Source organism: Pelophylax lessonae (genome assembly GCF_965119305.1).
Source record: "Pelophylax lessonae genome assembly, chromosome: 5".
In the NCBI taxonomy this organism is placed as follows: Eukaryota; Metazoa; Chordata; class Amphibia; order Anura; family Ranidae; genus Pelophylax; species Pelophylax lessonae.
This window is the reverse complement of record NC_138772.1, coordinates 52373732-52391223: the sequence shown is the minus strand read 5'-3', so window position 1 is coordinate 52391223 and position 17492 is coordinate 52373732. Positions and strand designations below refer to the sequence as shown.

The following is a 17492-nucleotide window of genomic DNA, read 5'->3' as shown; positions in this document are numbered from 1 at the left end:
ATCTGGCACTGTAAGCAAAAACTACGATCTCTCTTTATACCAAACAGAAGAATGGATTTAGACCAACATTTCGTGTGAACAGCTGGTCAGGGATGGAAGTCACATATGCTGTGAGCAGTTGGGCAGGACTGAGAATCACAAATGCTGTAGGGTGCTCCCCAAGCTGAATATTCACATCTAGAACTGCTCTATGAATTTAGCATTCCTAAGAAACATAGCAAATACCAATTTAAAACAAAAAGGTTCCTTTCAGTCCATTTTAAAGTGTTACTAAACCCACAACAATAAAATAAATCTGTATATGCAGTAAAGCGTGCTTGTTATACTCACTGTGGATGTTTGATCCTGTCTCCCCTGAACTTCCCCTTCTTCTACAGTCCCCAAACCATCTCTTGATGGAACAGAGCCTTGGGGACACACTGCACATGCTCAGTTTTGTGTGTAGGTTTTATTTTTTCTTCTTGGGAGGGTGCATGTGATCAGCACAGGGCCAATCAGCACTGTCCAGATGGAAGGTCAGGGGTCCTGCAGCCTCATAGGACAGTCAGAGTAGAGTGAAAACTCCTTCTACAAGCTTTAACCAGACACTGATAGAAGTAAAAAGACTGCTATACACTGCTGATGAGAAAAGGTATTTAGCAGTACATTTGTACTGTGGGAGACCAGATAAACTGAGTGCAGGCTCCTAGGTTTAGCAACACTTTAAGGTTTATTGCTTGAAGAGCTTTTAAGGGAAAAGTTATAAGACCACGGGATACTTAAAAACGCTCAGTGGTAGTGAGTAGTTAGAGGATAGTCTCTTCCAGTAGCAGAAGTAGTAGTAGTTGTAGAAATAGAACGGGTAGTAGTAGCCAGTGGTGTAAAAGTCCAGACCAGAAAAAGTGAATGCAGGGACCTGGGTTTAACATTATATATTGCCACCTAAACTATGCCTTATATTCTTGGGATAGAATTGGTTATGATTAACCTCCCTGGCGGTTTGATTCTTTTGGATTTTATTTTAGATGCTGAAAGCGGTACCATTATTTTGCATGTAATTCTTGTGAATGAGCAGCCCAAACCAACTATATACATTTATTATATATATATATATATATATATATATATATGTATGTATACGTATATATATATATATATATATATATATATATATATATATATATATAATGTATACAGTTGGTTTGGGCTGCTCATTCACAAGAATTACGTGTATATATATATATATATATATATATATGTATGTATATATATATACTGTGTACATATATATATACTGTATATATATATATATATACACATATATTTACATAAAAAGTTAAGTAAAACTGCAGGAAAGGGCACTGGGGGGCAATGTAATGTGATTTTATTTTATTTTGAATGGTATCAGTGTGTTTGGTGTGTTTTACATTTGAATTTGCCGCCGGTTCCACCCCCCGGCGGACGTCATGTCGCCGGAGACGGAAGCCGGGGCTCGCAGACGATCGGGAGGAAGCTCCGCCGCCGCACACCATCCGCATTCTTCGCTGGATCCCGGAGAAAAGGTAAGTAAAAGCTTTACGAGGATCCAGCGATCTTCCTAGCGGTACCCCGAGTGTGGCTCGGGGTTACCGCTTTTGGCTCTAAAATCTAACCCCGAGTCACACTCGGGAATACAGCTAGGAAGGATAATGTCTAAAAGTTATAAAATTATCTGAAGATTAAGGGATTGATTTACTAAAGTCAAACAGACTGTGCAGTTGCACTTTGCAAGGGCATTTGGTCCAGAGTTTAGTAAATAATGCTTCACTTTGCAAAAAATACCCAATCACATGCAAGGAAAATATAAAAAAAACAGCATTTTTGCTTCCATAGGATTGGATGATGGAAGTGTGCGGCGTCTGAGCACTTACAGGCTGACCCCCCACTCCTTCAACCTCTGCAGCAATGCTGGCAGCACTCATACGTCTATTTCCCAAAGACAACCTCTGGATATGACGCTGAGCACGTGCACTCAACTTCTTTGGGCGACCATAGCGAGGCCTGTTCTGAGTGGAACCTGTCCTGTTACAGTAAATCGCTGTATGGTCTTGGTCACCGTGCTGCAGCTCAGTTTCAGGGTGTTGGCAAAATTATTATAGCCTAGGCCATCTTTATGTAGAGCAACAATTCTTTTTTTTCAGATCCTCAGAGAGTTCCAGTATGAGAGTGAGAGCGATAACACCAAATTGAACACACCTGCTCCCCATTCACACCTGAGACCTTGTAACTCTAACAAGTCACATAACACATGGGAGGGAAAATGCCTAATTGGGCCCAATTTGGACATTTTCACTTGGGGGTTTACTCACTTTTGTTGGCAGCGGTTTAGACATTAATGGCTGTGTTGAGTTATTTTGAGGGGACAGCAAATTTACACTGTTATACAAGCTATACACGCACTACTTTACATTGTAGCAAAGTGTCATTTCTTCAGTGTTGTCACATGAAAAGATATAATACAATATTTACAAAAATGTGAGGGGTGTACTCACTTTTGTGAGATACTGTATATAAACATATAAAATAGCAATGTGCCCAAGCTATGGATATTCCACTATATATATATATATATAAGCTTAGCACAGAGTAATCCATCCTAAATATTTGCAGCTGAAGCTTCTCAGCAGTGCCTTGGCGGCTTACCAGCCCTATAATCTCCAAGTGATGCAAAGCACGCACATTAATTAGCGTTTCTTATACACATCAATGTGCACTGTGTTGCCACAGCAAAATCATACCAAAGACACTCATTAAGTTTTTTTAATGCAATGGAACAAAACATGCATGTTTGATGCTTTGTGATGCCATTAAAAATGAATGGCACCACAGCACACCTAGAAGAAAGACACAATATTTTGAGCTCTGGGAACGCATGTCCCCTGGCACACAAATGTAATCAGGGATGAATGTAATCACAGTGAAGGAGCGGAGGAAGAGGAGAGAGCAGAGTTCTCGAGACCAGACATAGAGGACTTCACTGCTTCTCTTATGAACCTTGAGGATGAATTGCGCAACAGCGAGTGATGCTACAGAGGTTAGTGAGGGCTTGCTTTAAAGCCTATTTACTGCTTGTTAGGAATGTGCGAATAGCCAAATATCCTTTGCCTGGCCACAGTTCATCATTAACTACTTGCCGACCATATAAGCTATATATACGGCTGCAAGGTGGCTCGGCTACACCAGATCACACACCTACAGTAGTATCTTAACTGACACCTCCAGGTAAGGGTTGTGCATGCTGCTGGAAACTTGGCCGTGCTGTGATTAAACACAGCAGATGTCGATCACTGGGTGCCGGCCAATAGACTACCGTCTGCACTCAGCAATTGTCAGGAATTTACACATGCCTATGTAAACAAGGCAGAGCCCTGTCCTGTCAGTGGGGAATTAATAGATTTTCTTTCCCCGCAAAGCAGCGAATAAAATCGATTACTTCCCATAGTAAATACAACTCCCAGACTACACCAAAACACTGGTTAGGCACACAGTTAACCCTTTGATTGCCCTAGATGTTAGCCCCTTACCGGCCAGTGTATTTAGTACAGTGAAAGTGCATATTTTTACCACTGATCACTGTATTAGTGTCAATGGTTCCCAAAAAGTGTCAAAAGTGTCAGTTAGTGTCCAAATGTCTGCCGCAATATCACAGTCCCGCTATGAGTCACTGGTCGCTGCCATTACTAGTAAAATAAATAAATGAATAAATAAAAAATCCAGTATATATCCCATAGTTTTTAGATGCTATAACTTTTGTGCAAACCAATCAATATACACCTATTGGAATGTTTTTACCAAAAATATGTAGCAAAATAAACATTGGCCTAAATTTTTTTAAGAAATTATATTTTTAAAATTTTTTATTGTATATGTTTTATAGCAGAAAGTAAAAAAAATATATAATTTTTTCAAATAACGTATTTTTTTTTGTTTATAGCGCAAAAAATAAAAAACGCAGAGGTGACCAAATACCACCAAAAGAAAGCACTGTTTGTGGGAAAAAAAGGACATGCATTTTTTTTTGGGTACAGCCTCACATGACCGCACAATTGTCAGTTAAAATGACGCAGTGCAGTTTAGCAAAAAATTGACTTGTCATGAAGTGGGGTAAATCTTCCAGAGGTCACATGGTTAATATACACATCAGTGGGCTGAACAACATATGCCTGCAAAATGTAAAAGTAGCCTATGTCTAATTACATTCCGACTACCTACTACAGATTCTAAATTTGAAATAAAGATACAACAATCCCTTAACCACTTCTGGACCGGAAGATTTTCCCCCTTCATGACCAGGGCATTTTTTGTGATTCGGCACTGCGTAACTTTAATGGACAATTGGGTGGTCGTGCGACGCTGTACCCAAATAGAATTGATGTCCTTTTTTTCCTACAAATAGAGCTTTCTTTTGGTGGTATTTGATCACCTCTGCGATTTTTATTTTTTTGGGCTGTAAACAAAAAAACAGTGACGATTCAGAAAAAAAAAAAAACAATTATTTTTTACGTTCTGCTATATAACATTCCCAAAAAAAAAATTTAAAATCAAATTTTTTTTCGTCATTTTAGCCCAATTTGTATCCTGGCACATATTTTTGGTAAAAAAAAAATCCCAAATGTATTTTGATTGGTTTGTGCAAAATTTATCGCGTCTACAAACTAGGGGAAAGATTTATGTCATTTTTATTTTCATTATTTATTTTTTTACTAGTAATGGGGGTGATATGCGATTTTTAGCAGGACTGCAACATTGCGGCGGACAGATCGGACCTCTAACTGACATTTTTGACACTTTTGGGGGTACCATTGACATTACTACAGTAATCAGTGCTACAAATATGCACTGTTACTGTAATAATGACACTGGCAGGGAAGGGGTTAACCTAGGCACGATCAAAGGGTTAAGTGTGAGCCTAGGGGTTGTTTTCTAACTGTGGGGGGGTGGGCTTGTAATATCAACACAGAGACCTGTGTTCCTAAATAGTAGGAACACAGGGGCTCTATGTTGATAGCAGAGAGAACAACGGTCTGCTGGGTTTACAACATCAGACCGTCGTTCTCTCTTCTCGGGGAGCGATCGCAGGTGCCCGGCAGCAATTGCGGCGGCCGGGCCCGTGCCTCGGCTTCCCCGCTGGCAAGTGGGCGCGCGGGCATGCCCACAGGATCGCTCCCGCGAACAACCGTACAGGTACGGCAATTCGCGGAAACCTGCCGCCGTATAACTGCGATGACTGGTCTGCAAGTGGTTAATGCAACAGCAATATAGTGTTCTTTGCTGTTCTTTTTTCTGCAGTTACCAGAGACATAAATCATCAGCCTCTATTACTTCAAGAGCTCAGAATAATATTCAATGTTGGTATTTTCCCAAATATAATTTTGGCATTCTTCAAAAACATTATTGAATTAAAATCCTAGCGAGTCATATCATGGTTCCTCCAATGGTAACCTCACGGAGCTGCAAAGGACATCAAATTACAGAACACAATTACAGAAACAGCAGAAGGATCAAAGTGTCACCAGATACCAACAATGCTTCCCAGGCTAAGCGTCCCAGGTTGGCATGGAGAGATTTCTGACTGAGTTATTTTCCTGGTTTGTTCGTTTTTGATGTAGAAATTTGGAAAACTGTTTAGACATTAACAGGTGTATTTAACATGGTAGCCAATTTTTTATATTTAGTATGGCCCTTTTGTCTCGGTTTTCAAAGTTGACCAACTCCACCTGAAAGAGGAAGTAAACTTCCCTTTAATATTTGTACCTATAGGTAAGCCTATGATAAGACTTACCTATAGGTACTGTAAATATCTCATAAACTTGCACCGTTTAAGAGATATTTACTGTATACTGTGCCAATGACGTCAACAGCGGCCCGTAACATTTGTTCAGAGCCCTGTGCCGTGGTTGGCAGCTCAGGAGTGACGTCACGTGTCTCTGGTCAGTCACACAGCCAAAGTCTGTGGACCAGGAAGGAAGACGGATGAAGATGGATGCGGGCTTTTTTTGCAGGTAAGTGTCACATAATGTGCTACTATGCGATGCATACTAGCACATTATGCCTTTACTTTGCAGGTAAGAAAAAGAAAAAAAAAGCAAACTTTACTTCTCCTTTAGGCTAAATGTACACGGGACGTTTGCAAACCTCCTTTGAACGCCGGAACTTAACAGCTATGTAAACGACGTTTAAAAAGTCAGTTGTGTCGCGTTTGCATGCCGCGTTTAGGGGCGTTTAGCGGCGTTTGCGCTCAGATCCGTTTTTAGTGGTAAAAAAATCCTCCTCCTTTTAAACAGTAAAAACGCAAGAGCTAAACGCGGGTGGCCGCATCTAGCCGCGTTTGGCTGCGTTTGGCGTTTGAAACGCCAGTAAACACACGTTCTGAACATCCTGAACGCAAATAATTGCTTTCCAAAAAACGACACTGAACTCAACTGCCTCTAAATGACTGTTAAAGACTCAGTGTACATGGACAGATAAGACAACAAAGAGGAGAGTTCAGGGGCTGCTGAAAAAAAAACGCCCAAATGCTCCTAAACGTCCGTTTATCAGCAGCAGTGTACATGAGGCCTTAAAAGCTACAGATTTTGTATAGTAGATTGTGTTTTCTCTTCTAAAAATACTCCACTCCAGCCATTTTTTTCAGTTTGGATGAAGGGGAAAGGTTGGACTCTTTTGATGGATGTATCGAGGGTAGGGAAATTTTCCCTTCTTGTTCCAGTTAAATGTACCTGTAACGGAACCTCCAGTCTGAACATAGATATCAGATATTACAGTGTCCCCATACAAAACTAGCCGGAACTTAGCTTGTATAGATCTGGAATCAACAACCTTTATTGAACAGGAAACATACTTTTTATACACTTGAGAAGAATGTCAGTCACTACATGAACAATGACCCAAATATTTACCCAAAACATCACACAATGGTACAGCTGACTCATGGCTAATCCCATCTAGACAATGTTATCTTTAACATGCTAATTAACTCAGAGCACCCAAACCAGCCTCGATGACCAGACTGCCGGCAACAAGGTTAAAACAAAATACATTACACATTATCCTAAGTATAAACAAAGAACACCTTATTATAGACAATAGCAAGAGATCCCAGTAGCAGACTGTCCCTCTCCTACATTGAAGTACATGGAATACACATTTAAGCATTGCTTTGATTATTTAGGAGTCACAGACTTCATGGCAACGGTCTACAACAGGCTATAGGTCTCACGGTGTTAAGTGGGATTAAATCTTCATATTTCTTGAGGGATATTGTTGATAAATATTGCTCTCCCAATTTGAAGTAATCCAAACCATATTCTCAGTGTCCATTAGGTAGTTGTCCATCATTTTCTTGGTCACCCTGTGTCCCTAATGGACACAGGGTGACTTACACATAAGATGGGCCTAGGGAGCTAAGAGAGGGATTTCTCAACCTCTCGAAGGTAAGCTGGGTTCCACGGGACCCCCAACCAAAGTGACTCCCGTCACAGTACTTTTGAGAGAAGACGTGAGGGGAAATGTCCCCAATGAAGACAAAAAATAATAATAAAAAAAGTCCTATTTTAGCATAATGGTGTTTTGAAGGGGGGTCATGAGACATGACTTTTTCTTTGCAGCATTACATCCACTCACTCCACTAAGAGTCTTAAAGCTGAAGTTTAATCTGCTTACTGTTAAGCCCTGGTTCCCCGCTTCCTCCCCCCATTAACATGCTATAGAAACCCTTAAATAAAATTTTGGTTTTCTTTTTGCTTCTCTATGCAATGCAGGCAGATCATGGCTGATGGGATGGGCCTGGCAGGCCCCCAACTCAGATGCGAGTAGTGGGTAGGCCAATGCAAACAAGCTCTGCAGGAAGCCCCCATTTGCAGCCACTAAAAGCAGACTAATAGATGCCAACAGCATCTGTCAGGAGGAGTGGAATGTGGACGGTCTGGTCCACACCCAAAGGGGAGGCTTTCTGGAAGAGGTAGACATAATCCCTGCACTGTCCCTACTCCTCCGGAAACCTATCCCTATCTATAAGCACTGTCCCTAAGCTAGCCACTCGCATAAAGCGTGCCAAGCCTGGGAGCCAGTGTCTTAAATAGACTGCCTGACCTAAGACGGCCTTCAAAGTTACATGCACTTTTAATAATCCTTCTAGCTTCGATCTTGATTAAAAAAGTCCACTTATAACTTATCTAAATAGACACACCACATAAGCATTGGCAATACTTAGAATAAAATAACATTATGTCTTTGAAAAATTCAGGCTGAGTAACGTGTATGACCTGAAGCCAGCGCACCAGCTAGTAATCCAGGAAAATCCAGAACATACTTCTTTCACCTCAAGGTTTTAGCAGCGGGAGAGAAAAACTGTATCATTAAGAATATTAGCAGCAGAGTAGAGCGATGTCACTCAAAGTTTTAACAGCTTCGTGGTAAAGCCATACCACTGAGATTCTTATTGGCCAACACAGTAGAACAATATCACCGGAAACATTTGCAGCTGAGCAGAATGGTGTCACTGAAAATATTACCAATAGAAAGGTGTCACCCCAAATATTAACAGCTGGGCAGTAGACAGGTGTCATTGAAGCATTAGCAGCTGAACAGTAGAGCAATGTCACTGGAAATACTAACAGTCTGGCAGTAGAGCCATATTCCCGGAGACCTCACCAGCAGTGAAACAATGGGACAAAGTGCCCTAGGTAAAGCCCCATCTTATGCTCAACCTTCATGACTGAAGTAAAATCTAGTCGTTGAAACGGGTGGACCAGGGATAGTAGGGTTTGGGGTAAAGATAGATGACTAGATGTTCTTCGAAGTTGAATTTACTTGATCTTGCAATAAATAGAACTCCAGTCCCCTAATTAATTTCCAACATTTTACTACAAAAGAGAAGGTAGAGGAGGACAGGAGAAGGCAGAATACCCAGATCTGTTCCAAGGCTTCTACAGCTTCTCAGGTTGATAGTTGCTGGACGGCAGGGGCGGACTGGCCTGGGGGGAAAGGTGGCAATTTCCCCCTGGGCCGCCTGGATTCCCTGTAAATGGGCCGCTGTGCTGGCAGCGCAGAGCTGCACATGTCCGGTACTGGTGGTGTGCTACTGCTCGGGCGGCTCCAGCGCGGGGTTAACAGAGTGGAGGAGCAGTGACAGAACGCCTCTCTCACTCACTGCAGCTACGAGCCGATCGTCCTGTGACAGGGCTGAGAGTGTTGTATCCCTGCAGAGCACAGCCCTTCCCCCCTCCTCTACACAAATGGGAGAACAGATCTGCTCTGTCTTCTCCCGCCCCTCTCTCCCTGTGCACGCTGGAAACTTCAGATCCTAAACATGAGGCATCCGACAGTCACATCCTAAACATGAATCTGCTGACTGAGCCAGTGAGGCTGCTGCTGGGACTGTACAAGTGAGTGATCTGTGACCACACTCTCCCCTCTTTACTCTTTCTTCCCACTCCATCTCTACAGAATACCTCTCCCCCAGCCTTGTTTAACCACTTGCCTACTGGACACTGTCACCCCCTTCTTGCCCAGGCCAATTTTCAGCTTTCAGCGCTGTCCCTCTTGGAATGAAAATTGCGCGGTCATGCTACACTGTACCCATATGACAGTTTTATCATTTTTTTTCCCCCACACACAATTCAAGCTTTCTGTTGGTGATGTTTGCTTAAAAAAAAAAAAAAAAAAAAAATTTTTTAACCACTTGCCAACCAGCCGCCACATTTATACGGTGGCAGGTCAGCAGGTTACCACGTACGGCAGTCCACAGGAGCGATCCTGGGGACGTGTGCCCACTCGCCAGCAGGGTAGCCAATCCATGGGGGACAGCAGCCACAATTGCCACCAGGCGCCCGCAATCACTCCCCTTGGAGAGAGAACGGCGGTCTGCTGTTGTAACACAGCAGACCGTTGTTCTCTCAGAAATCAATACAGAGCTCCTATTATCCCCCTTTTTAGGAACACAAGTCTCTGTGTTCATTTCACAATACCATCCCCTCTAACAGTTAGAAAACACCCCTTAGGCTCACACTAAACCCTTTGATCGCCCCAGGGTTAACTCCTTCCCTGCCAGTGTCATTATTACAGTAACAGTGCATATTTTTATCACTGATTACTGTAGTAATGTCACTGGTCCCCTCAAAAGTGTCAAAAATGTCAGTTAGGAGTCCGATCTGTCCGCCGCAATGTCACAGTCCCGCTAAAAATTGCTGATTGCCGCCATGAATAGTAAAAAAATTAAAACAAATAAAAATGACATAAATATTTCCCCTAGTTTGTAGACATGATAACTTTTGCATAAATCAATCAAAATACGCTAATTGGGATTTTTTTTTACCAAAAATATGTAGCAGAATAGAAATTGGCCTAAAATTATGAAAAATTTTGATTTTAATTTTTTTTTTAATTGGCAATGTTATATAGCAGAAAGTGAAAAATATACATTTTTATTTTTTTTTGCAGAATTGTTGCTCTTTTTTTGTTTATAGCACAAAAAAATGTATTTGGGTACAGCATTGCACGACCGCGCAATCGTCAGTTAAAGTAACACAGTACCGAATTGCAAAAAATGGCCTGGTCCTTAAGGGGGCAAAACCTTCCTGTCCAGAAGTGGATAAAATGTTTTTCTAGGTAGCACTGATGTGGAGGCACTAATATGCCGCACTGATGGGCACTGATAGGCACTGATAGGTAGCACTGATGTGGAGGCATTAATATGCCGCACTGATGGGCGGCACTGATAAGCAGTACTAGCAAGACATTGTGTTGCTCCAGGACAAAAAGCCTCCGTTCAAAGTTCAGCCTCAGAAAGGAAATTCAGGTGCACGCCCTGGTTTCAACAGAAGCATATGGAAGAAATGGACTGGATAGTGGCACTCCAAAAAAATGAACCATTTATTGAAGAAAAAAAAGATACAAAAATACATGAAGGATGATCATACCATAGCGGAAATGATGACACTGGCAGCTAACGCATTTCACACCCAAGCTGGTGCTTAGTCATAGCATGATTGGAGTGCCGCCATCCAGTCCATTTCTTCCACATGATAAGCAGTACTGTTTTGCACTGATGCAATGATGGGCAGCACTGATGAGCAGGCACTGATGGGCACTGAAAGGCAGCACTGATTGGTGTCACTGATAGACACAGACTGGCGTCACCTGCTGGGCAATGCTGAGGCTGCACTGTAATGCTGTGCTCTGATTACCTGTACAGGTCTCCCCTGCAAGGATGCTGCTAATCTGGCTCTCCACATTTACACGTGATCGGCTGTGATTGGACACATAATGAGTTGGACACATAATGAGTTGCTGCATTGGCTCTTTAACAGATCGGGGTCATGCCATGTCATATATGTCTTGCTTCATAACATCAATACCCAATATAAAACCAGGTGGGCATGGATGGAGAGCTGATTCAGTGGTTCAACGGGCCACTTGAGTAGACTTGCCCTCCAGGCCTAAGGCTGCCAGCCCTCCCCTGCTGGACGGGTCCCTGAATCCAAGAACACACCGGAGCAATCCAGGCACAAAAAACAAAGATCTTTGGTCACACATTTCAGGTCTCTGGCTCTCTGACTGTGGCATAGGATGCTATTTTAGGTGTATTTATATGGGAAGAGAGGACCGAAGGGATTTGAGACTTAATAGAAGAATAGCAGACATTTATTGAGAATTAGGAATGAACAAGTTGAACCAACACGTTTACAGGGGAATGCCACTCTCTTCTTCAGGGTTTGTCTGGAGTAGTAGCAGCCAGTTCCCTTTGATGAATGTATAAACAACCTTTAGGCAGGACTTTTTTTCAGTGGGAAGGCGGTAGAACGCAGTTCTGGCACCTTCACTGCTGAATGTACTTGGTGTGTTGGAGGGTCTATTGATGCTGGCTAGTGGGGAATTTATTGTTGCTGGAGGGCATCTATCTTAAATTGCTGGATGATAATTGTTTCTGGTAGTGATCTTGAGGGAGGCAGTGCCGGCTTGTGCTCCACACCAGCTCGTCCGCACAGCATACCATCCCCCCCCCCCCCGTCACTGGGTCATTTATCCTGGACTAAAGTGGAGAGCAGACGGCCGCGGCTTCCCCCAGCGGCGCCTTCCCCTGTGTCTCCTCCTTCCTCTTCCTCTTTGGCCAATAGCATGGCCTCCCCTTTCGGCCATTCAGGGAACGGGTCTCAGGACCCGCTTCCTGATTGGCTGGGAGGAGAATCTGTGTGATAATAGTGAATATTCATTCACTATTGTCACACAACTGGGTGGGCTCAGGGCACAGTGCTCTGTGCCCTGAGCCCACCCTTTTTTGAAGCCTATTATAGCCTCTGGCTCTAATCACATGCTTCAAAAAAAAAAAAAAAAAACATTGAAATCCAATGCGTCCGGCGCCCTGCATGTAGATTAGGGGGCCGGACACATGGATAGGGGGGCGGCGCCCCTGTGCCCCCAATGCACCAGCTGCTACTGGAAGGGTCTATTGTTGCTGGCTGCTGGAGGGTCTATTGATGCTGGCTATCGGTAGTCTGTTGTTGCTGGGGGTGTCCTGAAGGAACATGGAAAAAAAAGGCATGGTCCAGCTATGGCTGAACAAACTAGCACTAAACAGGAGGGTCAGACAAAGGGAGAAACTAACAGCACATAGCAAACAAGTTATAATGGCCCAAGACCTCCACTGGATGTCTGCATACTACAGAACATTAATTACCTGGTGCACATGAAACAAAATAAATATAAGTGGGACAGAACCTAATGAAAGAACTCTTTTCAATGAATGAGAGGGGAGGAGGAGGTGTGTCCTCGCTGGATCTTCTCTTGTGCAGCAAAGCCTAGAGACCCAAAGCTGTTCACCCCACACAGTGCTGGAAGTTCAGAGACAGAAGAGGACAGGGCAGCAGAAGACTTCTACAGAATCCACATCATGGGACATTCTTCATTATAGGTAAGCAATGTAACTAAAATAAATGTAGCTTTAATTTCAGAATTGCAGGGGCAGAAATGCAAATTTGCTGCCAGGTAAAACCATTTTCTTTTGTGTATTTCATTTGTGGATTTAGATGTTTGCCTGGCTGGAGTTCAGCTTTAATAGCACACCTGCACAGTTACAGAATAACTCTTTACAAGGGCGCTCTGATATAATGGTTTAGATAATGTTACTGCAAACAGCACATAACTTCCTCCATTATATCGTTGCTTAATATTTGCAATGAATTTCAATTTGCAATTAAGCAGATCGTCTGTGGCAAAGCCTGCAATTACAGAGCGCATTATACCAAACAGCTGCTGATTAAAGACTAAAAGGTTAATATCAGGAAAGTAATACAGTTTTACTTATTAGTGGAGCAAAAATAGAAGCTGAAGAGAAAGGAAACAATGGTTTTAGAAAACTGTATATTATAGGTTATTCTGTAGCATTATGAAAGCACAGTACATACATAAAAGCAATGCAATCATGACTATCTGTTAAATAAATAATCGCTTAGGCTCCATGCACAGTAGCATTTTTTGGACACTGGATAAAAAATGCTGGTAATAGCTTTTTGTGGTAGCGTTTTTAATAGCGTTTTAGGAGCATTTGCCTTTTATTAGCATTTTTGCAGTTCTTCTAAAAAAAAAAAAAAGGGATTAAGGCCCCTTTCACACTTGTGTGACTTCAAAGTCACACTATTTTACAACGACTTTGTTGCCGCGATTTGGATGCGAGTTTGACTGGGGTTTAATGTCTTTGGACCTCAAAACACATCAAAATTGTGCCAAAGTAGTGCAGGGACTACTTTGAAGTCGGTGCGACATCAAGTCGCACAGATATGAATGGTACTCATTGGAGATAATGGAGAACGACTTGTCATGCGATTTTGCAGTCCCAAATTACAAGTTGCACAAGTGTGAAAGGGGCCTAAAAGCTCAAAAAAATGTTACTAGTAGCATTTAAGAGTTTTAGCAGCATTTCCGCTGAAAAAACGCTCCTTGAAACTCTACAAAAACAATTTTTTTCTCTGCTCCTAGACGCTGAAGCTCAAAAAATGCTAATAGCCTAAAGTAGTGTGCATAGATACATAGGATAACACTATTTAGCTTCTACGAGCAAAAAAAAAAAATTCTAATAACAGCTTCTAGGAGCTTAATAAAAAGCTAGTGTGCATGGAGCCTAAATGGCAATGGTGCAGATTGAGAGAGTCACGTAACTCAATATCTATAATCTGCACAAATGTGCTGCCTCTTATGTTCGATTACTTTTTTAGTAGTCTCCAAAATCTTCTATAGCAGTCTCCAGGATCTTCATTAGCAGTCTCCAGGATCTTCTCTAGTATTCTCCAGGATCTTCTCTATTTGTTTATGTGATCCTCTCAAGTGGTCTCCAGGATCTTCTTTAGCAGTCTCCAGGATCTTCTCTAGTAGTCCACATGATCTTCTCTAGTAGTCTCCAAGATCTTCAATAGCAGTCTCCATGATCTTCATTAGCAGTCTCCAGGATCTTCATTACCATTCTCCAGGATCTTGTAGATTGAGAGAGTCAATTGTTACGTAACTCAGTATTCTATAATCTGCACAAATCGGCTGTCTCTTATATTCAATGTCTTTTTTAAAAGTAGTCTCTAGGATTATCTCTAGTAGTTTCGCAAATCTTTTCTAGCAGTCTCCTTGAATCTTCTCAAGTAGTCTCCAGGATCTTCTCTAGTAGTCTCCGAAATCTTCTCTAGTAGTCTACATGATACTCTCTAGTAGTCTCCAGAATCTTCATTAGCAGTCTCCAGGAACTTCCAGGACCTTGTAGATTGAGTTGATAGTGACACAAATCCACATTGTATAATCTGCACTAATGTGCTGCCTCTTATGTTCAATGGTTTTTTTAGTAGTCTCCAGGATTGTCTCTAATAGTCTCTAGGATCTTCTTTAGCAGTTTCTATGATCTTCATTAGCAGTCTCCAGTATCTTCTCTAGTAGTCTTCAGAACTTCTCTAGTAGTCTCTAGGATCTATGCATGTTTATACTGTACACTATACAGCCAAAAAGTTGTAAATACCTGATCCTTATAAGCTTGGTGGACATTCCATTCCAAAAACGTGGGCATTAATTTGGAATTGCACCACCACCCTTTTCTGGTTGTAAAAGTTTTTTTTTTTTTTTTTTTCATACAGCCCGCTGTATGGCCAGCATTATACAGAAATAAGTTGTGATATAAAATAAAATAAAATAAAATAAAATAATGATTGAGTGTTAGACATAGAAATGAACAGTTGGATGTTACACTTGAGAAATAAACTCATTTGAAAATGACTATATTAAAATAGCCTCACAAAACTGAAAATCAGATAGTATTGTAAAGTCCTGTTGAACAAAGACTCCAAAATTGGTTCCTGGGTTGCTCTCACAGGTTTAGATTCCCATAATGGCGATGGCAAGGGTAAAAAAGTCATTGAATGAATGACTCTGATAATGAATATGCATAGCAAAAGGGAAAGAGAACCACCCGACTGTGATATATATATTTTCCATGGATATGATTCCAGGAAATACAAAGGCTAATGATAAAAGAAGATGAACAGAAGCAATAGAGGGTGAACCAATTATGAAAGCATGTGGATGGTTTTATTTGAGCTTATCTTCAGGAAGGACACCCATTGCTAATCATTACCTACACCAACCTCCTCTAGTTAATTCACCAATTAGACTTCATTCACACTGGCACTCATGTTTTTAGCTTTTCTAGTCATTTGAGAAGTAACAAAAAAGACAACTTTTAGGATTTATTCATGTAGTGCTACACCTATAAGGGCCGCTGGATTTTGGGGTCCTCCCTCAGGCTCTGTTCACACATAAAGCAATTTGAATCACCGGCAGAATTGCCGGGGTTCTGCCCGCGATTCCAGAATTGTGTCAAATCACAAGACGTGTTTGCGAAGCCAGTATTTCTTCTTAACAGTACCCTAAACGCGGTGCAATTTTGCCATGATTGTCGCTCTGCAATCGTGCAAACATAATCACGCGTGTCCGCCAAAAGAAGTTCTGGGATTTCTTTTGGGCAACAGGCATTACACTTATTTGTTTATGCGATTGCATCGCGTTTTTTTGCGCGACAAAAATAGCACAGCATTTAGGTTGCCATTAGAAAATAATGGCATCGCAAATGCATCCTGCATTTTGCCGCAATTCTTCAATTGCAGGCAGAATCTCAGGGATTTCGCCCATGATTAAAATCACCTATGTGTGAACGGAGCCTTTGCAAGGTTTACACAGACTTCAAGAACCAGTCCAGGGTATTTTGTTGTATTTTTTTTGTTTATTTAGGGGGTTAAAACTTGGATGGGAATTGTTAGCATGGTATGCCCAGAATTGTGAAACTTGAAAACAAACTTGAGGAACTGATACTGATGGGATAGTGATGGTTTTTGCCAGATGATGAGCGGTGCCTAGTTTTCTCAAGACATGATGCTTGCCATTCAAGCCAAAGAGTTCAATGGGATTGAAGAAGTTTATTTATGCTGTTCACATCCCAAGAGCTACCAACAAATTAGCCAACGTTTTGTCTCGTTTTCAGCGGGACAAGTTTTGCGTGTTCGCGGAGCAACACGGGGTGCCTTTTCCTCTGCGTCTATGGAGGATTGCATTGGAGTTGCCGCTGGACTGATACAGGACTCGCTCAGCACAGCAACATGGGTGTCCTATTCCAAAGCATGGAAGGAATGGTTCTCTTTATTAGAGGAGGTAGGTGGGGAGGATTTTGGGGGGGACCTGTCATCTTTGGTGCTATATTTTGTTTGGTTTAATCTTACGCAGGGTACCTCAGTGTCCATGGTGGGTCAAAAATTGTCAGGATTTGCATTTTTATTTAAGTTGGCAGGTATCACAGAATTCACCTAGTCTTTTGTGTTGTGTCAGGTGCTTGAGGGATACCGGAGGGAAAGGCATAGTTGTGATTCTAGGCGACCAGTTTCCTTTTCAGTACTGAGTTCAATGCTGGAACGTTTGCCTATGATTTGTTCATCACCTTATGAAGTGACTTTGTATTGAGTCACTTTCCTGGAGAGTTCTGGGGGGAATGTTGGTGGGGGGATGTTATGTGTTTTGCCTCGTCGGTAAAGCTCTGGATTAGGTGATCCAAGACTGACCAGAGAGGCAAAGGAGCGCAGGTTGACTTGTATAGGGGCAATAGCACTCAGCTTTGTCCAGTCTTAGCAATGAAACAATTTCTGAATGTGCCGCCCAGAGCGGAGGGTGCCTTGTTCATCCACTTGGATGGTTCATTTCTGTCCAAGATTCAATTCCTTGTGGTTTTCCGTGTCTATCGGAGGCAGGGTTGGTTGCTGGAGATTGTTTCTCCCATTCTTTCCACATAGGGGCAGCCACGAGGAGTCATGGGGGGTCTAAATAAGGAATGGTGAAACGAATAGGCAGGTGGTAGAGATACAAAACATATGTGCGGTCTCACCTGCTGGAGTCTATCAGCGATCGGTGGTGTGTTTCCTCCTGTCCGTTTTTCCTGTTGTTCTTTGTATTATTTATGT

General features: G+C 42.1%; 1 protein-coding gene across 3 annotated transcripts in view; it reads right to left on the bottom strand.

Annotated features, from left to right (window-relative positions):
• Positions 1-17492, bottom strand: part of CALCR (calcitonin receptor) — a 490211-nt gene that overhangs the window by 299835 nt on the left and 172884 nt on the right. For 2 of the 3 annotated variants that reach the window (XR_014225285.1, XM_082258039.1), the window contains exon 1: positions 68-182. The exons of the other annotated variant lie outside the window; for it this stretch is intronic. The gene's annotated coding sequence lies outside the window, so the exon portion shown is untranslated. Of the gene's footprint in view, positions 1-67; positions 183-17492 lie in introns of those variants that run through there. 3 annotated transcript variants of the gene reach the window in all.